Raw genomic sequence first — 26,148 nt, forward strand, 5'->3', positions numbered from 1 at the left:
ATAAAACTGCATTACCCACTATTCATGTTCTCTAACACTTCACAACACTGTTACCAGGAAACCTAGCAAGGAGGATCTGCTGATTCAGTAAATGTTAACCTGAAAAGGAAAACCAAAATGGAGTTAACTAAACATTTGTTAGGACAGTTACAGCAAAAATGAGAGGATCTCGGTGTAAGCCACTAAGACGGCCATGAGCCACAGCAGACTGTACACAAGGCACAAATTCTTGCTCTTACTTATTATCCACACCTGTGGGTACTGGAATCTACTTCACATCCCACAATCCCAGCGGGCCTTGGGACCTGTTTGGAGCAGCAGAACGAGGCAGAAGTTAAGCTCTGGAGGTCATATGGCTTCTGCTCTTGCTCCTCCACTGTTCCTAGGAACACAGCAGCCACCACTGCATGGGGAGCTCAGGCCTCTCTGCTAGATGATGGCAGGCACATGGCCCAATCACCCACCAGCCAACCAGCTATCAAGACAGCTAAGTGGGTTCTTTTTTTTTTTTTTTTTAATTTATGATAGTCACACAGAGAGAGAGAGAGAGGCAGAGACATAGGCAGAGGGAGAAGCAGGCTCCATGCACCAGGAGCCCGACGTGGAACTCGATCCCAGGTCTCCAGGATCACGCCCTGGGCCAAAGGCAGACGCTAAACCGCTGCACCACCCAGGGATCCCAGCTAAGTGGGTTCTAACTCTAGAAGACAAATTTGGTTTAACAGTCGAAAAACAATGTTATTCACAGTATTAACAAACCAAAAAAGTAGGAATGCCTGGACGGCTTAGGGATTGAGCATCGCCTTCGGCTCAGGGCATGATCCCGTGGATCCAGGATCGAGTCCCACATCAGGCTCCCTGCATGGAGCCTGCTTCTCCCTCTACCTGTGTCTCTGCCTCCTTCTCCCTCTTTCTCTCTGTCTCTCATGAATGAAAAAATAAAATCTTAAAAAAAAAAAAAAAGTAGGGACATCTGGGTGGCTCAGTTGTTGAGCATCTGCCTTTGGCTCAGGGCCTGATCCCAGGATCCTACACCAAGTCCTGCATCAGGCTCCTTGTGGGGAGCCTGCTTCTCCCTCTGCCTGTGTCTCTGCCTGTCTCTCTCTCTCTGGATCTCTCATGAATAAATAAAATCTTAATAAAATAAAAAATAAAATAAAATAAAATAAATAAAATATTAAAATATTAAAATAACTTAAAAAATAAAATGAAATAAATAAAATAATAAAATAAAATAAAATAAAATAAAATAAAATAAAATAAAATAAAATAAAATAAAATAAAATAAAATAAAATAAAATAAAATAAAATAAGAAATGGTTACCTGGGTGGCTCAGTCAGTTAAACACCTGCCTTCAGCTCAGGTCACGATCCCAAGGTTTTGGGATCCAGTCCCACATCAGGCTCCCTGTTCAGCGGGGAGCCTGCTTCTCCCTCTCCCTCTGCCTGCCAACTCCACCTGCCTGTATTCGAGCTCTCTGTCAAATAAATAAATAATATTTTTAATTGTTTTTTTTTCTTTTATTGGATACCTATACTAGTACAAAAATAATCAGAAAAAGTTTAAATACCATTTACAACAGCATTATAATATGAAATGCTTTAGGGATGTGACTAGAGGTGCCTAGGTGGCTCAGTCTGTTAAGCATGACTCTTGATCTCAGCTCAGATCTCGACCTCAGGGTTTTGCGTTTAAGTGCCGTGTTGTGAAAAAAGACGTGTAAGATTCCAACACTCAAAACAGAAGCACTGTTCAGGGAGACTGCATCCACCTACATCAAGTAGAAGGTGTGTTGTGTTCATGGGGGCAGAGGCTCAACAACCTTACCAGGTCAGCTCCCTACAACTAGTCAAAGCCACCCCAATGAAATTCCCAGCAGACTTACCTATATGGTTGTCCAATCATTAATGGAACACTATGTGCTATACTTCAATTAAAAAAAGGAAAAAAAATCCCAGGAGGCTTTTTTGTGCATTTTGACATATTGATTCTAATATTCATATGGAAATCTGGAAGACCTAAGATAACCAAAACAACTCTGAAAAAAGGAAAACCAAGCTTGAAGGACTAGTAGTCCCAGATTTCAAGGCTTATTATAAAGCTACAATCATGGTTACAATGTGCTAGGAGCAAGAACACATAGAGATCAATGGGACATAGAAGAGTCTCTAGAAACAGACCCATCCGTATATGAACAACTGACTTTTGACAAAGACACAAAGGCAACAGGGAAAGAAAAGATTCCATTTATATGAGTTCTAAAAATATAAAACTAGAAAATTTCTAGAAATTTTATAAATTTTATAAAGAAATTCTAGAAAATACAAAGTATTCTACAGTTACAGAAAGTAGACTAGGGCAAGGTAAGGCAGAGTGAAAGGGAGGGATCATGAAGGGGTCCCAAGAAACCTTCTAGGGTGATAGATACATAACTGATTATCTCCACTGTGGTATATACATATGCCAAAAGTTACCATATTGTATACCTTAATAAGTAGTTAATTGTAGGACAATACGTGAATAAAGCTAGTTAAAAAAAAAAAACAGCAAGCATCAAATGTCACCCTCGGCAAAACAAAACAGGAGGAAAATAATAAATAAAATTATTAAAATTATTATTTAGAGCTTATGTACTAATCAGTATGCTAGCTACTTTTTTTTTTTTTTTTTTTTTTTGCTAGCTACTTTAATAGTCATTAGCATATTTTGTCAGGGGAAAAGAAAAAGCCTGGAGAGGCAGACATAATCCCAGTTCTATGATAAAAGCAAGAGAGGGGCATCTGGCTGGCTCAGTCAATGAGTCATTTGACTCTTGATCTTGGGCTCCTCAGTTTGAGCCCCACAACGAGTATAGAGATGAAAGAAAAGAGAAAAAGGATTGGAAGTAATTTGCCCATGGTCATGGGTCATGGTTTATAACCCTGTCTACACTACCCTACAGGAAAGAGGCTGAGGTGGGATGTGCCACAGAGCATGCACACAGCAAAGTGAAAAGAGTGCACATCAATTAAAGTCAAGGTCAGTGGCATAGGAGTCTGAGGACAGGGTTTGTGAGGGACAAGGCTGAGGACATACAGCCACAGAAGTCCTATGTCCAGACTAAACAGTGAGGAAATTGGTTAGTCTGAGGAACTGAGATGAAAAAGGGAATACTCCACCTCAAGAAATCTCAGGAAAGGGGATCCCTGGGTGGCTTAGCAGTTTGGCGCCTGCCTTCAGCCCAGGGCGCATAATCCTGGAGTCCCAGGATCAAGTCCCACATCAGGCTTCCTGCAAGGAGACTGCTTCTCCCTCTGCCTGTGTCTGCCTGCCCCCCACCCCTCTCTCTTTCTCTCTCTCATGAATAAATAAAATCTTTTTTTTTTTTTAAATGAAATCTCAGGAAAGCATAGAAACCAATTCTTTTCCTCCTGTATTCTAAATTTAAGGAGCACTACTGAACCCCAAAATGGATGCTATTCAGAAATTCCAAAAATTTCCTCACAGCCTGAGAGCAGCTGAACACAACACTGAAAGGGTTATGCACGTGAACCCCTGCATCATGACCTCATGCCCCAGGAACATAAACATGAAGCAGGGGATTTAAAGCAGGCCAAGGAAAATCGTGAATTCTGCTCCAGAAGACACAGCTCACCACGCTAAGGAAAGGCATTCTCTATTCGAGGCTGCTCTGTGCAAAAAGGTCAGGCCATGGACAGGGCCTCTGGGACTCGATCCCAGGACCCCAAGATCATGACCTGAGCCAAAGTCATTCACCCAACTGAGCCACCTAATCGCCCCATCCTAATTTTTTTAAAAACTATATTCACTTTCTGCCAAAGGGTACCTGAGTAGTGAAGTTACTATAATTACCACTGCTTCCCCCTTAGCAGGCATACATCATTACTCAAGTCAACAAACACACCAATCTCTGTAGAGGCCCCCCATGTGAGGCCTCCTCCAACTCTGACATTCAGGTGATTTCTTGTAAAGGCACTCCCAACGGAGCAGGAGCACATCAAGACCAAGGACAGAAAGAGAAAATGGCACCACGTTTCAAGGCTCTACATCCAAGAGGACATTTACCAACCTTTTCCTAAAGCTGAAGCTGCTGTAGCTGTGACCACTGAAAGCACCATGTCAACAGTCCCAGGGGCAGAGAGCAAGAGCTACAGGAACTGACAATGGGAGACATGCAAGGGCATGAGCTTGATTCTCCATGTTCCAAATGAGTTACCACCTATGCTCTTATTTCTGCACAAAAATGGAAGAAGGTATCAGCATCTCTAGTTAAGCACAATATTTGGGAGATCTGGACAATTACTACAATAGAGAATCTCAGACTCACACAACAAACCCAGCAGTGAAAGTCAGCAGACTTACTAATACTCAAAGTAAATGAAAAGCAAGGTGGGTCACGATGGCCAGAGACCCAGGGGTCACAGACCCTTTCCCTCTCGGTTCCACTTGGAAGCCTTTGTTAGGCAGGGACACTGTTTCACTAGGCATCCCACCAGGAGTATGCCAACCCCTGTGTTCAGTGCCTGCAGATACAAGCTGCATTTAGTGCAAAGACACCTAAGGATGACTAACACAAAACCATCAATTATTACCATAGAGGGGAGCAGAGGGCATCAAGAGACAAAGGAGAAACTCGCCAAAGGGGGGGGGGGGGCCAGAAATCACACACCACAAAGAAACTGAGCCAGGAGATGGAGAAGGTGGACATGGACACTGAGGCCTGAGGGTAAGTGTGCATCGCCAGGGAAAAGTGGGGACAAGGGAGTTCCAGGCAGAAAGTGCACCATTTAAAACCTGGAAGGTGGCAGTTCTCTCTCCAAAGAAGAGAATAACAGAAGTAGATCTTTGTTTGTTTGTTTGTTTTAATATTTTTTTTAAAAAATCACTGTGGTGGACGCCTGGGTGGCTCAGTGGTTGAGCCTCTGCCTTCGGCCCCAGGCATGATCTCAGGATCCTGGGATCAGGTCCCACATCGGGCTCCCCATGGGGAGCCTGCTTCTCCCTCTGCCTGTGTCTCTGCCTCTGTCTCTCATGAAAAGATAAATAAAATCTTAATAAATAAATAAAAATAAAAGATAGCTGTGGTAATTTGTGTGGAAACGTCAGGCACCAGCTAGGGCTGCTACGGTCATAAAAGAGAAAGAAGTGGGACCAGCAGTAAGGGGGCGACAGTGGAGACAGACCTAAGTCTGCACACAATGGGAGACGTTCAAGAGTTAGAGTGGTGGGCAGCCCAGTTGGCTCAGAGGTTTAGCGCTGCCTTCAGCCCAGGACGTGATCCTGGAGACCCAGGATTGAGTCCCACGTCGGGCTCCCTGCATGGAGCCTGTTTCTCCCTCTGCCTGTGACTCTGCCTCTCTCTCTTTCTCTCTCTCCTGTGTATTCTCATGAATAAATAAATAAAATCTTTAAAAAAAAAAAAAAAAAAAGAGAGTGACGAGGGGCACCCAGGTGGCTGTAGTTGAGCATCTGCCTTCAGCTCAGGGAGTGATCCCAGGGTCCTGAGAGCGAGTCCCACATCAGGCTCCCTGCAGTGGGCTTGCTTCTCCTGCTGCTTATGTCTCTGCCTCTCATGAATAAACAAATAAAATCTTTAAAAAAAAAAAAAGAGTTAGAGTAACAAGTGTCCAATGCTGTCCAAAAGGCCTCAGACAATACTCCCCACCAAAGGGCCCATCTACCCCACAGAGCCCAGGCTGGAGGACCAGAACATCAGAGAGGCTACAGCAAGCCAACAATTCTGTGTGTACGCCTGGACAGAACCAACCCACAACCTGGAGAACGGAGAAGAGGCAATTTGGCTCACTTGGCTCAAACCAGCATTCCACAAGTCCTGCCCAGCTGGCTCACTGACCACACCCACTGTCTCACCTTCACCACAAACCTGAGAGCCGGGCAGGACAGCTGAGAACAGAAGACATGGGGGAAACCTATCATTAGGCAGCAGGCCACATGCTCTTTGCACCCAAGCTGTGGCCCTTAGTGTCACTTCTGCTCTCACCCACGTAACTGGGCCCAACCACACAGAGAATGGAATGGGTGGTGGGGGGAGACAGTGTTCAGAGGGATGCCACCCCAAGACTGGCACACCACAATCTAGGGACTGAGAGTTCTAAGAAGCACCAATTCCAATGGCACTCCACATGGCAGACAGACCCTAACGTGATCCCAGTGACCTCACCTCTGAGGACCCATACCTTCCCCTAACCTCCGTCACTGCAGTAGAGAGTAGGGGGGACCTGTGACTTGCTTCTAAACAACAGAATATGGCAAAGGGGATAGAATGTCTCCTCCGTGATTAGGTTGCATGTGTGGCAGAGTTAGTGTGTTGGTACTCCCATGATGACATCCTGTTACATAAGACTCAGTCTTAGCCGACTGGAGCACCACACTCTCACTTTGGGCTTGAAAGAGGGTTATAGGGCAAGAAGTGCAGGGGCCTAGAGCAGTCTCCAGATGATAGCACAAAAACAGGGACTTCACAACCACAAGGAAATAAATCCTTCCAGCAACCTGAGAGAGCACGGAAGCCAACCACTGCCCACTCTAGCTTCCACAGAGACTACAGTCCCACCTGACACTGAGGTTGTAACCAAGTGAGAGAACCCAGTTCAGGCATGCCCAGACTCCTGACCCACAGAAACCGCAAGGTAATAGACGTGTGTTGCTTTAAGCCGCCACATTTGCGGTCATTTGTTGTGCAGCAATACACACATATTCCATCTGCCCTTTTCTGCCTGCCACCTCCCTCCAGGCACAGAGAGTGAGTGACTGGATCCAGGCCACCAGAAAGTGTGCACAGGCCTCTCAGGCATGAAGTTCAAGAGAAGAACATCAGAACTCTAAGTGTTCTTTACAACCTACAACTCAGATTCTGCCAGCCAAGCTAACTGACCTTGTCACTTCCCAAACTGCTTTATGCAAGGTTTTCTCAATAATTTAACAGAACGCTGCTCTCCAGGGTGAAGTCGGCCACCAACTCTAACCCAAAAACAATGCGTAACAGACTAAGACCCACTGACCTATAATAGTTCACAAAAAAAAATCTAATTTAAAATCTAACTTAAACTTCCAAATCCAAAGATGCTGACAGCCCAGCAGGAAGGGACTGGGTTTTTTTTTGTTTTGTTTTGTTTTTTTATTTATTTATTTATTTATTTATGATAGTCAGAGAGAGAGAGAGAGAGAGAGAGAGAGAGAGAGGCAGAGACACAGGCAGAGGGAGAAGCAGGATCCATGCACCGGGAGCCCGACGTGGGATTTGATCCCGGGTCTCCAGGATCACGCCCTGGGCCAAAGGCAGGCGCTAAACCGCTGCGCCACCCAGGGATCCCGGGACTGGGTTTTATCTGGCAGCCAAGGCCTTCCTCCTTCTTCAGCAGTGGGCAAGGCATCCCTGCCCTGTCTTCCTGCCCTGCTGGTGCAGGGAGATGAGGATCTCAATTAAGGGGTTGGCAGTGAGGATGTTCCTGTTCACAATTCAGGACAAATTTTAGCATGTCTTATTTAAGTAGTGATTTTCAACAAGCCCTCCTGACTGCTCCCTGGGAGAGGATCTTATAGGACAAGCAGAGAGGCTGAAGAGGTCTTCAAGAGCCAGTGGGGTTATACAGACAAGAGGCACAGGCAGGAAGAAAATCCATGACCACTCAGCCAAAGAACAAAAGCCTCCAGCACTTAAGCTGAAGGGAAAGAAAATCACACCATTCTAATCATCCAGATCCCAATACTCCTGTACTAAACAGGATGAGCTAAGGAGACAACGCAGTCCCTCCCCTGCAAGCCCTGCTGCAGCTGTGGATGGCTGCGGAGCCGCAGAGGGCTACAGCCAGTTAACAGAAAGGCTAACCCAGCACTTGATTAGCACTCACTACCACACTGGCTGTTTCCATAGCAACCAGAAGGAAACTATAAAGCAACTAGCTTTACATGAAAATCATTCTCCATCACAATAAAATGTTACAGTCAGGAAAAGCATTTTGATAAAGAACTAGATAGACACTGACAATGATGCTAATTATTTAGTCACCATCCACAAAACCATTTTTCCTTCTATTTTAAAATAATTTTATATTGTTCACACCAGAAGTCTAAAAGCTATTTTATGAGTTCCAAAATTGCTATCAATAAAGTACGTCAGGTCCTCCACTTTTAAATCAGGAAGAGGCAAAGGCTATCACAAAAGCAATTACATCAAAAACCAAAATTACAACCAAATCAAAATTCTGATCTTTGCTCTAATATCTACATCAAGCTAGAAATGCCCTCTGAAATCTGGAAAGAGATAGGGAACAGCTGAGCAAAACAATGACAAAAAAATAGAAATACACAAATTCTAAGAAAACAATTTTAGCCAATGCCTTGTCACAGCAAACATGAAATCACAAACCCAACTCAGGTCATGTCAACCTATTGTCAAAAAATGCAGTCAAGGGGCACCTGGGTGGCTTATTTGGTTGGGCATCTGCCTTTAGCTCAGGTCATGATCCTGGAGTCCTAGGATCTGAGCCCCACATTGGGCTCTCTGCTCAGTGGGAAGCCTGCTTCTCCCTCTCCCTCTGCTTGCTGCTCTGCCTACTTGTGCTCTCTGTCAAATAAATAAATAAAGTATTTTTAAAAAAATGCAGTCAAATTCAAAAGACCTTGGGGTACCTGGCAGGTTCAGTTGGTGGGGCATGGGACTCAATCTTGGAGTTGCAAATTCCAGCCCCACACTAGGTGTAGTGATGACTTTAAAAAAATAAAATCTTAAGGGGCACCTGAGTAGCTCAGTAGGTTAAGCATCCAAATCTTGGTTTCAGCTCAGGTCATGATCTTGGGGTCGTCAGATTGACCTCTGCATTTGGCCCCATTCTCAGCGGGGAGTCTGCTTAAGATTTTGTCTCTGCCCCTCCCCACCCCCTGCATGCACTCAGTTGTGCTCTCTCAAATAATAAAAATTCTTTAAAATTTTTTTTCAAAAGACCTTGTCCTCAACATCCCTAGAACTCTTGCTTGTCACAACACTTAATAACCCTTAATAAAAAAAAAAAAAAAAAAAAAACACCTTAATAACCCAGCCACAAACAGGAGGTAAAATCAGAACTCTTAACTGGAAAAGTGTTACTATCTCGTTATTCTCAGTTCTTAGCTTGTGTATAGAACAGTAAAGTGATTTGCTTTGTAATGATAAAATGACTATTTACATGTCAACATAAGGAAGAAATACAGACCAAACCTGGCCAAACTGGGAGTAGTGTCTGGACCTTGCCGGCCCACACCTGCTTCTGACCAGACCGGGCAAGCAGGCAGATCCTGACTCAGCAGGGTGTGGATCTCTAAACAGCAGCCGCAGACGCAGCTGAGACTTCCAGCTGCAGGGACTGGGTTGCCCAGAAAGACTCTTCTCCCTGTTCTCACACCCGACTGGAGTAACTGGTTCTTCCAGAAAGAGGCTCTAGCACCTTGATCCTGCCAATGCCACTATGACCACTGCCACTCCATGCACAGACAGGAGAGGGGACTGGGTTTGCCACCAGCCCCTCCCTTCCCCAAAGGCCCACCACCACCCACCTTCTTCCCTGACTCTGTTGGTATTCCTTCCCCAAATCCACTTGTGCTTCTAGAAACTCCTCTGCCTTCAGAGAAGACTGTCCAAGAGATGCCTTCCCCTTCTTCCGGACCCACAACCTTCAGCCAAAAAGTATCCACTGGCTTTGCAGACACTGATCTCCCAGCACTCACATGGTTACATGTTCCTTGGAGTCCAAAGGGCTTCCACCATCATGGAGACAGGCAAACACTACTGTGTACAATTACACATTACAATAATGACAAACTTTAATAAAATTAACTGTGTAACCATTAATATTTTTCAGCCTTTTCTAGACAGAAATAGAGAAATCTCCATAAAATACAACACCCCCTAAACACTAGTCCCCCAATGAATGAAACTTTTCAACCTATTCAGAAAGGATGACTAGTTTGACACTTCTCTCAAAGGTCAGAATTTTACTGCTTTTGACCCAAAGAATGGAGAAAGAAAATAGTTAAATGGTCTTTAGAAATAAATTAAGAGAATGGGATGCCTGGGTGGCTCAGCAGTTTAGTTCCTGGCTTCAGCCCAGAGTGTGATCCCAGAGTCCCAGGATCAAGTCCCACATTGGGATCCCTACATGGAGACTGCTTCTCCCTCTGCCTGTGTTTCTGCCTCTCTCTCTCTCTCTCATGAATAAATAAATAAATTTTTTTTTAAAAAGGAAGGAAGAAATTAAGAGCATGCATACATAATTGGTGAGCATGAGTCAGCACCACCTCAGCAGAAAGCAATCTAGCAAAATCAAAATGTTAAATACCTGTCACCCTTGACCCAGCAATGCTAGGGATGTAACCTACACCCATGCACAAGGACATTATCCTGTCTGTAAAACAGGGGGAAGAGGCAAATAAAGTAGGTTGTGGCACATTCCTATCACCATGATGAAACAACAGGAGGCAGCTCTGTATCGATTTTTTTTTTAAATAGCCACTTCTTTTTTTTTAAGATATTATTATTGTTGTTGTTGTTATTATTATTATTATTCATGAGAGACAGAGAGAGGCAGAGGGAGAAGCAGGCTCCCTGCAGGGAGCCCGAGCGGGACTCGATCCCAGGACCCTGGGATCATGGCCTGAGCCAAAGGTAGATGCTCAGCCACTGAGCCACCCAGGTGCCCTGCAGCTCTGTATGTATTAATACAGAATATACTCCAAGAGAAAGTACAGAAGAACACGCCTAGTCCGGTGCACCAACCACTTTCTATACACTCACAGGTATGCACATGCAAGGATGACCAAGGTGTGCAGAAGCTGCCTCTGGGCTAGCGCTCGAAGGCTGGGGACCTGAGGCCAAAACTCCCCATGCCAGCCAACACAAAGAAAACCACTATTCCCAATGGAAAACGTAAGCATAAAGATATAAGCAGAACAAAATTAAATGGCATTAAGATAAGAAAATGCATAATTTTAGTTCTCAAAACAGAATCAATCCATACATCACCATGGAGTCATTAACAACCCTAGGTACAGAGACTTCTGTTTTCTCCTATTACTGAAAATTCTAGCCAACCTCTGTCAAAACTTAAGATTTTTACTATTCAAGTTACTTACACTTCTCTATATAACAAGAGTGGGCCAGACCTAAGTCACCAGATGTAAACATCTTGAAGGGTTCTAGAACTCTTTGTCTAGAACCACAATCCTAATGTTTATTGCACTCGCTGGAAAGTAGACATAGAATACACCCTCTCCCTCCTCCCGTACCATGTCCCCTCCTCACTTCCCGAGGAATCTGGCACTCAGAAAGGCATCAGAAAAGCTGGGGCACAGACCAGACTTGACCTCTGAGTCTCTTTGCAGACCCATCTTACTCTACAGGAAACACACAACATGCACAGACTAGCATACAAGATCTGGCTGGCAATGTAATGTATAGGACCTCACTAAGCTTGGAGCTAATTAAGGGTAAAATAGGAAAAATGGGTGGAAGTCTACTTTGAGCATCTATTAATGAAAACAAGTAGCTTAGGAATGTGAGAAGAAGGGGGATCCCTGGGTGGTCAGCGGTTTAGAGCCTGCCTTCGGCCCAGAGTGTGATCCTGGAGTCCCGGGATCGAGTCCCGCGTCAGGCTTCCTGCATGGAGTCCGCTTCTCCCTCTGCCTCTCTCTCTCTGTGGTTGTTGTGAATAAATGAATAAAATCTTAAAAAGAGAGAGAGAGAGAGAGAGAGAGAGAGAGAGAGAGAGAAAGGGTTTTTTTTTAATTTTAAGATTTTGTTTATTTATTCATGAGAGGAGAGAGAGAGAGAGAGAGAGACATGCAGAGACAAAGGGAGAAGCAAGGCCCCCTATAGGGAGCCCAATGTGGGACTCAGTCCCAGAATCCCGGGATCGTGTCCTGAGCCAAAGGCAGATGCTCAACCACTGAGCCACCCAGGTGCCCCAAGAGAAAAAAGTTCTTTAGTCTTGCTTGGTCTTACCTACCCTTAGAAGGACGTAGTTTAGCTTGCTAAATGCACCTGAGCAAATGGATGCAATATGAAACACATAAGCATTACCTGCAAAGTATTTCTCCCATATTTTTTATAAGAACATGTGAACTGTAGAAAAGGTGAGAAATTACCACAGTGCACATGTGCCAGCCCACACACAGACTCAAGGGCTCACACTCCCTCTCCTCTCCATCCACATATCTATGTGAAGCAAAATTATGTCCAACAAAACCACAGAATCATTATCACACATATGTAAACTAACAATTACTAATATCGGGACGCCTGGGTGGCTCGGTGGCTAAGCGCCTGCCTTTGGCTCAGGGCGTGATCCTGGGATCCCAGGATCGAGTCCCACATTGGGCTCCCTGCATGGAGCCTGCTTCTCCCTCTGCCTCTGTCTCTGCCTCTCTCTGTGTGTCTCTCATTAATTTTTTTTTAAATTACTAATATCATCTTGTATCTAGTTCAAAATTATACAAGTGTTGCCATTTTTTAATTGAGGCATAACTGACATACAACCCAAAACAGTTTTTATTTTTTATTTTTTTTTAATTTTTATTTATTTATGATAGTCACAGAGAGAGAGAGAGAGAGAGGCAGAGGGAGAAGCAGGCTCCATGCACCGGGAGCCCAATGTGGGATTTGATCCCGGGTCTCCAGGATCGCGCCCTGGGCCAAAGGCAGGCACCAAACCACTGCGCCACCCAGGGATCCCCAAAACAGTTTTTAAAAGCCATTGTGTTCCCTCCCTCCAAACCAGGATCCAAGCAAGGTTTCCTCATCGCATCTGATCATTAATATAGACCCAGGTTAAACATTTGGTAAGAATACAGATGATGCTATGAATCAGTATTAGTAATGATGAGTTGGATCACCTGATTAATAAGGTAGGGACCACCAAATCTTTCCACTTCTAAAGAAACCCATGACCCTCTGCAACCAAGAAATAATCTATGGGGTGATCCTTCGTCACTATTAACAATCCAAAAGTTTTACTTATGTAGGTAATGTTTAATCTGACTTTAATCAAGCCTTTCAACCAAACTTCCAGTTTACAGGAAACACAGGACAAAGAATAAGTGAAACCACACAAGCAGGAAAAAGCCAGACAACTCAAGAACGCCCTCCCGTGTACAGAGATGACTGGTCTGGACTCATGAAGAAAAACAAAGCAAGGAGAGTTACTTGACATTAAAAACACTAAAGGCAAGCAAATGAATGGCAAGAAGACATGTATAAGTTAGCTAGGATTCCAGAGCTAGTGGACTGCACAATATAAAAATGACTTCTGAGGTGTAATGTGGTGTTACAGTATGCAGGAGGCAGTCATTTTATAGACATGACTATGAGAGTTAAGTGTCCTGAGGTCTACATTTTACTTTTTATTTTGAGAGAGCGAGCACACGAGGGCAGAGGATCAGAGGGAGAAGCAGACTCCCCAGTGAACCCCTCAGGTGCCCCTATATCTTACTTTCACTGTCAGGCAACAGGACACATGGGAATGCAAGGCAAACATGGCAAATGTTAACAAAGCCTGAATCCAGATGATAGGACATGGGGGTACTGGGTACTCTCACTGCTTCTCCGTATTCCTGAAATGCTTCACAGTACTCTCTTTACTTCTCCATATTTCTGAAAAGGGTGAGGACAGGAGAGAAAACACTGATTTGTTGCTCAAGTTTACTGAACTAATAGGTGCTTACAAAATCAATTAATAAAAGTATTTCATAAGCTAGATATTAAATGATAGAAAATTATTTTTTATTTTGTTAAATATGACAAAGGTAGTATGATCGTGTAAGAAATTAGCCTAAATGACGTTTTTTCAGATCTGTAGTTTGCTTTAAAATACTCCAACAGGGGCACCTAGGTGGGTTCAGCTGGTGAAGCATCTACATTTGGCTCACATGGTATCAGGGTCCTGGGATCCAGCCTGGAGCCAGGCTACTGCTCAGTGGGGAGCCTGCTTCTCAGTCTCCCCACCCCTCCTGCTCTCTCTCATAAATAAATAAAACCTTAAAAAAATACCATAAATAAATAAAGCCTTAAAAAAAATAAAATCCTTCAACATAATAATGCAGTGCATGGGTCACTCAGTCAGTGAAGCATCTGCCTTCAGCTCAGGTCATGATCCTGGGGTTCTGGGATGGATCCTCTGCTCAGCAGGGAGTCTTCTCCTGCCTCTCCTCCTTGCTGTGGGCACACACACACATATTTTTTCTCCCTAATGAATTTAAAAATCTTTTAAAAAAATACTTTAACAAAAATAATAATGAAGCAAATAGAGCGAAATGCTAATTGTTAAGTCTAAATGATATACATAGGATGTTCATTTTACTATTCTACTTTTCTGTATTTTATAATACAAAGTCAAAAATGAATGCTCCTTTTAAAAAATGTGTTAGTGGTGCAGCTGCTGTGGAAAACACTTTGGCAGTTCCTCAAAAAGTTAAACATAGAATTACCATATGATCCAGCAATTCCACTTCTGGGTATATCCCCAAAAGAACTGAAAGCAGGAACCTGAAGAGATATTTGTATACCCATGTCCATGGTAGCACCATTTACAATAGTAACAACCCAAGTGCTCATCAACAGATACACAAAATCAGTACATACACAAAATGGAATACAATTCGGCCTTAAAAAGGAAGAAAATTCTGCTACAACATTGAACCTTTAAATCATGATGCTGGGGCAGCCCAGGTGGCTCAGCGGTTAAGCGCCTGCCTTCAGCCCAGGGGCCTGATCCTGGAGACCTGGGATCGAGTCCCACGTCGGGCTCCCCGCATGGAGCCTGCTTCTCCCTCTGCCTGTGTCTCTGCCTCTCTCCATGTGTCTCTCATGAATGAATAAATAAATAAAATCTTAAAACAAAAATAAAAATAAATAAATCATGATGCTGAATGAAATAAGCCAGACATAAATGGACAAATACTGACGATTCCACTTACATCAAGAACCTAGAGTCACCAAATTCACAGAAAGTACAATGGTGGTTACCAGGAAATGGTGGAAGGGGAAATGGGGAGTTACTATTTAATGGGACAGGGTTTCCATTTGGAGTGATGAAGTTCTGGACATAGACGGGGTGATGGTTCACAATAATGTGAATGTACCCACTGCCACTGAATTAGATGCTGAAAAGTAGTTAAAAGGGTAAATCTTATGTAATGTATATTTTATTACAGTAAAAAAAAATACAAAGAAAGATGGGGAAAGTTTATGAATATACAGATGAAGGTCACAACCCCTAACTCTACACCAGAGAGCACCTGAAGAGAGCTCTAGCTAAAAACAGATACAGGTATCGTCTGCCACAGCTTTTACAAAAGACCTACAGTGGTATTAGTTTTCACTAACCAAAAGAAATCCAAAGAGGATTTTCACTTTTATCAAAGAAAGCAAAAAGCAAAATCAGAATTCAGCGTTGGTTTTGCACAAGCCAAGGTAGCAGCAGCACTCCCAGAAAACAAGAAGGGCCCCACCCAGCTCCTTCCCCAGGAACTACACTCAGAATCTCAGCAGTGGGCAGCCGGGTGGCTCAGCAGGTTAGCCTAAGGTGTGATCCTGGAGACCCGGGATCAAGTCCCACATCGGGCTTCCTGCATGGAGCCTGCTTCTGTCTCTGCCTCTCTCTCCTTCTGTGTCTCTCGTGAATAAATAAATAAAATCTTTAAAAAAAAAAAATCTCAGCAGCAAGCCTTCAGAGTTTTGAACTGTATCTTTTAGCATCTGTGCTTTATCTCAATTTATTTTGTGTATCCATTAACAAGAGGCATCCTGAAATATCAGAAAAGCCTCCCAGAGCCTGGGAATGCTCAAAAATTTTTCCATGTAAGTTAATGGTAACTACTTCCTCCCTTTACATCATTTCAGCTTACTTCATAGGAGCATTCTGCTTTCAGACAGGAGGGGAGACTTGTCAAAGGCAAAAATCAACACCATGATGCAGAACCTTTCTGAAATATCCCCTGAAAACCTGGCTAAGTATTACAGAATTTAAGATGAGGATCATGCTTGGGATGTCTGGGTGGCTCAGTAGGTTAAGCATCTGTTTTCAGATAGGGTCACGATCCTGGGATTGAGCCCCACCACAATGGGCTCTCTGCTGAGCTGGGAGTCTCCTTCTCCCTCTCTCTCTTCCCCTACCCCAGCTCACATTCTCTCAAATAAATAAATAAATCTTAAAAAAAAAAAAAGAGGGATGCTTCAGTCAGTCTACCTTCAGCTCAGGTCATGCTCTCGGCCCCACACTGGGCTCCTTGCTCCTGGGGCAGCCTGCTTCTCCCTCTCCCTCTGCCCCCTGCTTGTGCTGTCAAATAAATAAATCTCTTAAAAAAAAAAAAAAAAAAAGATGAGGATAATCTTCTCTTTTTGTTTTTCTGTTTAAGATTTTGATTCATGAGAGATACAAAGAGAGAGGCAAAGACATGGGCAGAGGGAGAAGCAGGCTCCCTGCGGGGAACCCAATGCAGGACTCCATCCCAGGACCCTGGGGATCAGACCTGAGCCAAAGGCAGATGTTCAACCACTGAGCCACCCAGGTGCCCCCAGAACAACCCTTCTCTTAACTAGTTTATTTCTACTACATCTGAAGATACCTTTTTCATTAAACTGACTCACCGGATATCAAGTGCCTACCTATGAGCAAAAAATATCAAAATCTTGATAACGCGGACCTAGAACACTTAAGTCACGCCATTACCCTTTTTTCTCAACACATCGTAATCTGACTTCACTGGATGTTAGAGCTGCAGAGAAGTTATGGGCAGAACGGAGCCAATCATCCTTTCTCTGTCCCTAGTGTGCATGTTTTCTTTCTTTCTTCCAGTTTTCAGAGTACTGGTGATTGCACACCTTTGGATATAATTAATTGTGCTTCATGGAAAAGAGCTCACAGTAAAAGTTTTAGAATTATTAAATACAATAGATACATTTTAATTTTTTTTAACATTTTATTTATTTATTCATGAGAGACACAGAGAGAGGCAGAGACATAGCCAGAGGGAGGAGAAGCAGGCTTCCATGTAGGAGGCCAATGTGGGACTCGATCCCAGAATTCCAGAGGCAAAGGCAGACAGACACTCAACCGCTAAGCCACCCAGGAGTCCCAATAGATACATTTTAAATGTCAAAAATTAGACCTTACATTTGTTTCTTGATATGTATTCGGCAATATCCAATTTATTATGGCTTCAAAAAAAATTTAATGGTTTAACATACAGAGTGCTTAATAAGCTGGTTTTGAGTTTTACTTTGTTTTTAAAGATATGTTTGTTTATTTGAAAGAGGGTGAGGGGCAGAATCTTCAAGCATACTCCCTGCTGAGTGCAGAGCTCAACTCTGGGCTCCAGCCCACAAACCATGACATCACGACCTGAGCCAAAACCAAGATACTCAACTGCCTGAGCCACTCAGGCACCCCAAGTTTAACTTTCTCAGGAATGGTTCCTAACCAGTCTTTGCCAGGACACAAAACATCAGTGGGCACAGCTCAGTGGCCTGCTCAGCCAGCTTGGACTTGGGACTGTGGGGGAATAGCACACAGGGCGGCCCTCAGGGATGGCAGGCACAAGCCAAGAAACATCCCCATGACTCAAGAGCTGTGCTTCTATAGCCAGGGTCCAACAAACAGGAGTGCACCTATGAACCATCACCCTAACAGTGTGAATGCAACAACGACAAAGAAAAAAACAAAAAGGAGAGGATAAGTAAAGCCAGATTCTTGGGATGTATTTTTCTACTGAAATCTCTCAGGGACCTGGTGGCTCAGTGGTTGAGCGTCTCCCTCAAGCTCAGGTCCTGGGATTGAGTCCCACATCAGGTTCCCCACAGGGAGCCTGCTTCTCCCTCTGCCTGTGTCTCTGCCTCTCTCTCTGCCTCTCGTAAATAAATAAAATCTTTAAAAAGAAAGAAATCTCTCTTGGGAACCCTGGGTGGCGCAGCGGGTTTAGCACCTGCCTTTGGCCCAGGGCGCGATCCTGGAGACCCGGGATCGAATCCCACGTCGGGCTCCCGGTGCATGGAGCCTGCTTCTTGCTCTACCTATGTCTCTGCCTCTCTCTCTCTCTCTCTGTGACTATCATAAATAATAAAAAAATAAAGTTTAAAAAAAAAAAAAAAGAAAGAAAGAAATCTCTCAAATCTACATAAAACTAAGACATCCTATTCCAAACATCTTAGCAGAAAAGAAAGACCAATACACCATTAATCTGACATCTCCATCCCACCTGAAAACATTCCCACTTGGCCCACCAAGTCAGCAGACACAATGTCCCAAAGTGACCAGCTCTCAGGCAGGCCTCACAGACTGCCCCCAAGAAGCAACCTGGAGGTCTTTCTCACATAAGTAGTGTCCGTGTACCCTTGAATCCTTGCTGTACTCAACAGTCACACCAGCTGGAGGCTTCCCCCTTGGGACTACACTCTCTCCTCACACCTGATGGCTGGTGGATAACAGTTCTCAGCACATTTCTAACACCATCAACAACAACCAACAGTTTCTTCCTAGGAAATCTGCATCAGGATTTCTCATAAATGAATCTCTATGCTTAATGAAAATCCTTATTCTCATAACTCTCACATCAAAGAACTACACCTCAAGGAAAGGAAACCTTCATTGTTGTCACGTTTTCTGCAATGAGGTAGGATGGAAAACTAAACGTGCACAAACTGAGCCATCCTCCACAGACATACATGGGCCCTATGTGAAATGACCCAAATCAGGTAAACATCCCATCTTTGAGAAACATATGGACAATGTATTAACCTGCTCCCATAGTCCTTAGGAGTTCTGGGTATCAGGTAACTGACCTCAGGACAGAGTAGTGTCCCTAGAAGAACAAGTATTACCAGGCAGGTCTGTCTCCTGTATAAAACAAATGTGACTTGATATAAAAAATATCTCACTACTCAGAAATGACTTTTCATAAAACTGAGGACTATTTTAAGCAGCCTGAAAAAAACTACTTCCTTAGCCTAATCAACACTTGATGCTCAGTTTTGTATAAATTCAGTTTACAGACTATATCTGACTGTTTACCTTCTAAAGCATAGTCATGTACAGATATACTAACACTCCAGCAACAGGGCAAAAAGCAGAAGTGGTCAGAGGTGGTGAGCCATATGGACTTTAGAGATCTCCAACCAAAGGTGTCAGAAAAATCCACTGGCCTCGCCCTGTTTAGGAGGTTTTTAGATGGCATTTCTAGTACTAAGTAAGCACTGGTGAGGTCTTGCAGTGATCTTTTTTTTTCCCCCAGCTTTATTGAAAAATAATTGACTTACATCTCTGTGTAAGTTTCAGGCATACAGCATGGTGGCTTGTTTAGAGATATTACAGGAGAGGTTCAAGTAGATATCACAAAAAGAGAAAGAAAAAACTCAGGACTTACTCTTAACCACTGTGCTACAGATCACAGAGCAGTGTCTGCTCTCTTCACCATGTCATCCATCACATCCCTAAAACTTATTTATAACTGGAAATTTGTACCTTTTGCCCACCTTTTTCTAGTTCTGCCTCCTGTACTCTGGTAACCACAAGCCTGGTCTCTTTTTCTGAGTTTGGTTTTTGTTTTTGTTTTTTTAGATTCCAAACATAAGTGAGACTATACAGTATTTCTCTTTCTCTGCCTGACTTCACTGAGCACAATGGTTTCAAGGTCCATCCGTGTTGCCATAAATGGAAGATTTCCTCAACTGCTTTACGGATAATATTTCATTGTACATATACAATATAAACCACAACTTCTTTATCCATTCACCCGCCGATGGGACACTTAAGTTGTCTGCCCCTCTTGGCTAATGTAAATAATTCTGCAATGCATGTAGGGTGCAGATATCTTTTCACGTTAGCATTTTCACTTCCTTTGGATATGTTCCTAGAAGTGGGATTGCTAGATCATATGGCAATTCTATTTTTATTTTTGGAGGACCCTCCATACCATTTTCCATAATGGCTGAACCAATTTACATTCCCACTAGCAGTGCACAAGGGTCTTCTCTTCCCCCCAACCACACCAATATGTGTTATCACTCACGTTTTTTTATGATAGCCATTTTAGCAGATGCGAGGCAGTATCTCATTGTTTTGATTTGCATTTCCCTGTTGTCTTTCCCTGTATCTGTTGGCCTTTCATAGATCTTTGGAGAAATGTCTACTCAGGTTCTTTGCCCATTTTTTAACTGCATTATTTGAGTTTGTTTTCTTTTCTTTTGCTATGCAGTTACAGGAGTTTTTATTTTTATTTTTTGTATATTAACCCACCATCAAATATATACTTTGCAAATATTTTCTCCCTTTCCATAAGCTGCCCTTTCATTTTGTTGATGGTTCCCTTAGCTGTGCATGAACTTCTTTTGAAGAAAGCTCCATTGTGCAGCCTGGGTGGCTCAGCAGTTTAGCGCCTACCTTTGGCCCAGGGCGTGAACCTGGAGACCAGGGATCAAGTCCCACGTCAGGCTCCCTGCATGGAGCCTGCTTCTCCCTCTGCCTGTGTCTCTGCCTCTCTCTCTGTCTCTCATGAATGGATAAATAAAATCTTTTAAAAAATAAAAATTAAAAATAAAGAAAGCTCCATGAGTCAAGAGAGGACACAAGCGATATAACATGATGCTAACAAAACATTAACATAAACTCACTAACATCTGGAACAAACTAGACTTTTACATTTTACAACCCAAAGAGTAATTTTTATTGCTTGATTAGATTATAACACTTGAGAAATAGGCCCATACAGGAATGAAAACTTAAAACCACTCAGTTACACCATGCACCTGAAATCATAGCCCTCAAAAGTATCCATGGACAAACAATAACAAGTCAGCCTCACCTAGGGTAAGAACAGCCATGACCTCAAGAGTGCTCCATCCCATCCCCCATCCCTGCTGTGACCGGCACAGTCACCAAACACTGGAGCTAGGGACACCAGTAATTTATAAATCCAGACTGCATTGCTCTGTAGCTTCTAAATGCAGTCTGCTAATCAAGAAAGGACGAGTGGCAAGAAAGACCAAGGAGAGGAGAGGACAGAAGAGGGGAGGGGAGGTAATAGGGGAAGGGAAGAGAGGAGAGGAGTGAAAGAACTGAACCAGTGGCAGAATTAGCTCTGTGACAGTGTTAACTATAAAAAAAAAAATTTCTCTCCATCAAAGAAACTCCAGCTGTCAACCAGTGAAAAGGTAAAATGCAGCAAAGTTACAGAGGGATTGGTATCAAGGGGATTTAGCAGGACTAAGGCAAGTTTAAAAGTAAACAGAAGGAAGTAAACACACCACACACAGGCAGGCCACCCTTGGCCCTGAGGCAACTCCCTTTATTAGCGCCCCGCCCAGGGCACCTGCAATGGTCAGGCTGTCCAAAACATTTACTTTTGCTCTCCATTTATTTCTGCATCTGCAATCAAACTACATTCAATTTAGACTCCTGACAGAAACAGTACAGTCCACAGAGACAGCCACCCAACAGAAAGCTGTCTAAGCCAGATGCCCTGAAATTCACTATTGCTCAAACCAAAGACAGACACTAGGACAAAGCTCTTCTACCCCAGCACATAGTAAATAGTGCTGTAACAGAGCAGGATAAAGCCTACATTTTACCGACTCGAAGTAACTCAGGAATACTCTCACACTACTAAATATGTTTGGCACATGTTTAACATATTAAGTATTTCTTACATGGAATATATTTCCTGATAGGTATTATTCTCTGGCCATAAGCCTCTTTTCTTAAGTCATTAACTTGAAAGATTGAGCTGTCATGCAAATATTAATCAAATACCTATTAATATGTGTATTGATATATGTAAAATACAAAACAAACACAAGTCCAACATAAGTCTAACAAAAACAAAGTACAGGGTGCCTGGCTGGCTCAGTCAGGGGAGCATGTGACTCTTGACCTCAGGGTTTTAACCCTGCCCATGTTACAGTACAGGGTTGTAACCCCTGTACACCATTCTGGGTGTAGAGATTACTCAAAAAATAAAATCGGGGCACCTGGGTGGCTCCATCAGTTAAGCGTGTGACTTTGGCTCAGGTCATGATCTCAGGGTCCTGGGATTGAGCCCCGTGTCATGCTCAGCATGGAGACTGCTTCTCCCTCTCCCTCTCCTTGTGCTCTTTCTCTCAAATAATAAAACCTTTTAAAAAATAAAATATAATCTTAAAAGAAAAGTCTAACAAAGTATTTGAGCAAGTAACAAGATAGCAAATACCTTCCTTCTATGCTGACTGTACCAGCAGGCTACTTCAGCCTCCCAATCTCTGGCCCCTCCTATATATGAACCCCAAGCTACTATCCCTGGCCTGCAGTTTATACTGTCTTAGCCAAGACTCTGTCTTGAACATGAGAGGTCCAGACTCCTGGCCTCTGCCCGTCAGACTGCACCATGAGAACAGGAGCATACAGGTTTCTCACAGGTGCAGAGGTCCCATCGCATCTAGTGTGCCATGCTACAGGCACAAGACCATACCCAAGCCCCCTCCTGCCTCTCTTCCATCACCTCTGTCTCTTCACAAGACTGTCCATCACTTGTATGCCCCATTCCATCTGCTCTGAATCAACTCATCTCTCATTTTCTACCATTTCTATACGAACACATATTAGCAAACCACCACCTCCTCTAAGTCTTCACAACTTGCTTACCCAGCCCACCTGAAGAGCCCCCTCCATTACGAGGCTCCTCAGATCCTCTTAGGAACGTCTTGGACCACACCACCCCCTCTCTGTTGACAGAACCTCCTTCTCTTGCCTACAACACTCCCCCCTCATTGACAGACCTTCCGCCAGGCTCTCCTCACTGCACTTCACTCCCTAGTTACTTCTGTGATAGGCATTTCAGCCACTCCTTTGAGCTTGAGCTTTATTCCTACAACAAATTTTAAATCCCATCATCCATTTCTAATTAGCTGTTTTATATTTTTCCCTGGAAAACAGTGTTCCTACTTTCTGCAATAGTGCCTCTGGTGAGAATTCTTTTAAACCTGCTTATTTGTCCGAAAGTGGAGGGCAGTGGGGTGAAGGACAAACAAGACACGTGGGTGACCTAGCATTCACCTGCCTCCAGGAGCACTGCCCACTCTTAGATACCATCCTTCCTCGTGTCGTGACTTCCCACATTCAGGCACAGGTTCTCCCAGAGCCAGTCTGACCTCCATCGGGCCTGTCTACCAGCGTCACACTCGGACACACCACCTCCTGCCACAGAGCAGGGAATACCACCTTCTCAGCAGGCCCAGTCTTACACAACTGGAGTCCAGTCCGTTTTCCCAGCTTTATCTGCTACTATTTTTTTAAGGGCTACATGTTCTAACAGGTCTAGCTGACATTTCCACATTACAGCCTATCTCCCAGTGCTTCCCACAGTCCATGACGGCCTCACCCTGCTTCCTACACACCGATAGCTCACTGATTCTTAAATAACACTTCCTCCAGGACATCTCCCATCCAGACTTCCAAATCTGACAGGCTTTCTCTCCCCTGTGCTCCCTCACCTCCACCCCTGACCCAAGGACCTCTTCTTCCTCCCCAGGCCCAGGGCAGGGCCAGATCTCAGTGCTCCTTGGCATCCCACGCCACATCCTAGCAGCGTGAGCAACAGTGACTACATCAGTGTAACATGGGAAAAGCTAGGTTCACCTGGTCCCGGAAGTCTCCTCCATAAACCAGGTTATTCACTCCACTTGCAAAAAGATACATAATTGTTCTCCTACTACACAGCAGTCCACCTCTGGAAAAGTAATCAGACGTACAGCCCTTTGTAACTGTGCCAAATGGGTGAATGGTTACAAAGATGTAAAAACAAAGACTGTACTTTTCAAAACTGCCAAAGTCATGAAAAACAAGGAAAGACCTGAGAAACTATTACAGACAGGAAGAGACTAAAGAGACATAACTAAATGGAATATAGGATCCTAGAACAGCAAAAGACTGTTAGAAGAAAAATGAGTGAAATCCAAATGAAGACTGGGATTTAATTAATAGTAATGTACAGGGATACCTGGATAGCTCAGTTGGGCATCTGCCTTCAGCTCAGTCATGTTCTCAGGGTCCTGGGATCAAGTCCCACATCAGGCTCCCTGCTCAAAGAGGGTCTGCTTTTCCCTCTCCCTCTGTCCCACCACACCCTGGTACGTTCTCTATTCTCCCAAAATAAATAAATAAAATCTTTTAAAAATAACAATAATAATGTACCAATGTGGACTTCTCAGCTTTGACAACCTCAGCATTGTTATGTGAAATCTTACCATTCAAGAACCTGGATAAAGAATAGAATGGAATTCATCCATTCTATTACTTCTACCATGTGCACCACTTCTGTAAATATAGTTATTCCAAAATAAAATAAAATAAAATAAAAAAATAAAATAAAATAAAATAAAATATAAAATAAAATAAAATAAAATATAAAATAAAATAAAAAAATAAAATAAAATAAAATAAAATAAAATATAAAATAAAATAAAAAAAAGCAAAACCTCATGAAGGACATGTATTCCCACCACACTAACTTCCTATCAATGCAGAGTCTTCCCAAGGCCAAGACAGTTCTGGTGAACTGAGGCAAGTGCACCAGAGCCACCTGCACAATAACTTAATCCAAGCTCAGGTGTTACGACCACATTCATGGAAAATCTAGTGTGGCCAGCTGAACACTGCTCCCAAAGAGTCCCTATTCTAATCCCTGGAACTTGTGGGTATTTTAGGTCACACAGCAAAGGGGAATTAAGGTTGCAGATGGAATTATGTAGTCTAATCAGCAGACAGGGAGTGTATCCTGGATTATCAGGGTGGGCCCAATGTAATCACAAGGGTCCTCAAAAGTGGAAGAGGGTGCAGGAGAGTATAAAGGAGATGTCAGGGATCCCTGGGTGGCGCAGCGGTTTGGCGCCTGCCTTTTTTTGGCCCAGGGCACAATCCTGAAGACCCGGGATCGAATCCCACGTCGGGCTCCCGGTGCATGGAGCCTGCTTCTCCCTCTGCCTATGTCTCTGCCTCTCTCTCTCTCTCGTGACTATCATAAATAAAATAAAAAAATAAATAATAAAAAAATAAATAAAAATAAAAAGGAGATGTCACACTGGAAGGTCAGAGATGCAACACTGCTGATGGAGAAAGGGGCCAGAGGCCAAGGAATGTGAACAGCCTCTAAAAGATGAAAGAGGATAGGAAACAGCCTCCCCCCTGGAGCCCTTAGGAGGAACCAGCCCTGCGGACACCCTGATTTTAGCCCAGGGAAATTCACATCAGGCTTCTAATCTACAGAGCTTTAAAATAATAAACCTGTATTGTTTTAAAGCACTAAGTTTGTAGTAAAAGTGAGCAGTGGCACCACTGAAATACAGCAACACAAGCGTTTCTCCAAATTCTGAGGGCATGTTGTCTTCCTCCACCCTTCACATCCTCTTGTGTCACCTCTCTAACATAACATACCTTCCACCATCTTCTGTTCCCCATCTCCCTGGAGCCAACACATTTGGGGACTTCAGAGAAAACTACCTAGGAAAGGGGAAAGGAGTAGGTTAAATAGGACAAAGATGCTTTCCCCAACTAATACTTCACTGTGCCATTCGTCTCTACTTAAATATCTCTTTTCAAAACATTAAAACTACTTCAGCACAGTCGTCTTTTACAAGTCAATCATCTGATGAGAAGCCAAGTTTAGCAGAATCAGATGTAAGCACTTCACTAAAGAGAAAGTTCCCACATAAATTCCATTAAGGTTGCATCTGCTGAAAATTAAACTATCAGTGAAAGCACATATCATTTTTCTAAGCTTCATACTAAAAGACAAAGGACACAATTCAAAGATTACTCAAGCATTGGAGAAAAATTTTCCTACAAGAAAACGTTTTAAGTGTTAGCATATTTAATGTATTAATCGCTAACCTAAGAAACTTCAAATCTCAGATGAACTATTCTCAAAGTAATGGAAATACCCATGAAGGTAATCCAAATCCTCTACCTCTAGCAAAGAAAAAAAATTCACAAAGCCTTGGGACCCCTGGGTGGCTCTGGTTGAGCATCTGCCTTAGATCAGAGCGTGATCCCAGAGTCCTGGGATCGAATCCCCTATTGGGCTCCTTGCATGGAGCCTGCTTCTCCTGTCTCTACCTCTCTCTCTGCCCCTCTCTG

The 26,148-nt window shown here is 43.4% G+C and overlaps 1 protein-coding gene across 8 annotated transcripts in view; it reads right to left on the reverse strand.

Annotated features, from left to right (window-relative positions):
- Positions 1-26,148, reverse strand: part of ANKRD11 (ankyrin repeat domain 11) — a 190,755-nt gene that overhangs the window by 156,826 nt on the left and 7,781 nt on the right. Inside the window, exon 1 of one of the 8 annotated variants that reach the window (XM_077891160.1) lies at positions 25,447-25,502. The exons of 6 other annotated variants lie outside the window; for them this stretch is intronic. The gene's annotated coding sequence lies outside the window, so the exon portion shown is untranslated. Of the gene's footprint in view, positions 1-25,446; positions 25,503-26,148 lie in introns of those variants that run through there. One more of the 8 variants, XM_077891164.1, reaches the window with a different exon arrangement.

The sequence above is a fragment of the Canis aureus genome, chromosome 3, assembly GCF_053574225.1.
Source record: "Canis aureus isolate CA01 chromosome 3, VMU_Caureus_v.1.0, whole genome shotgun sequence".
Classification (NCBI taxonomy): domain Eukaryota; kingdom Metazoa; phylum Chordata; class Mammalia; order Carnivora; family Canidae; genus Canis; species Canis aureus.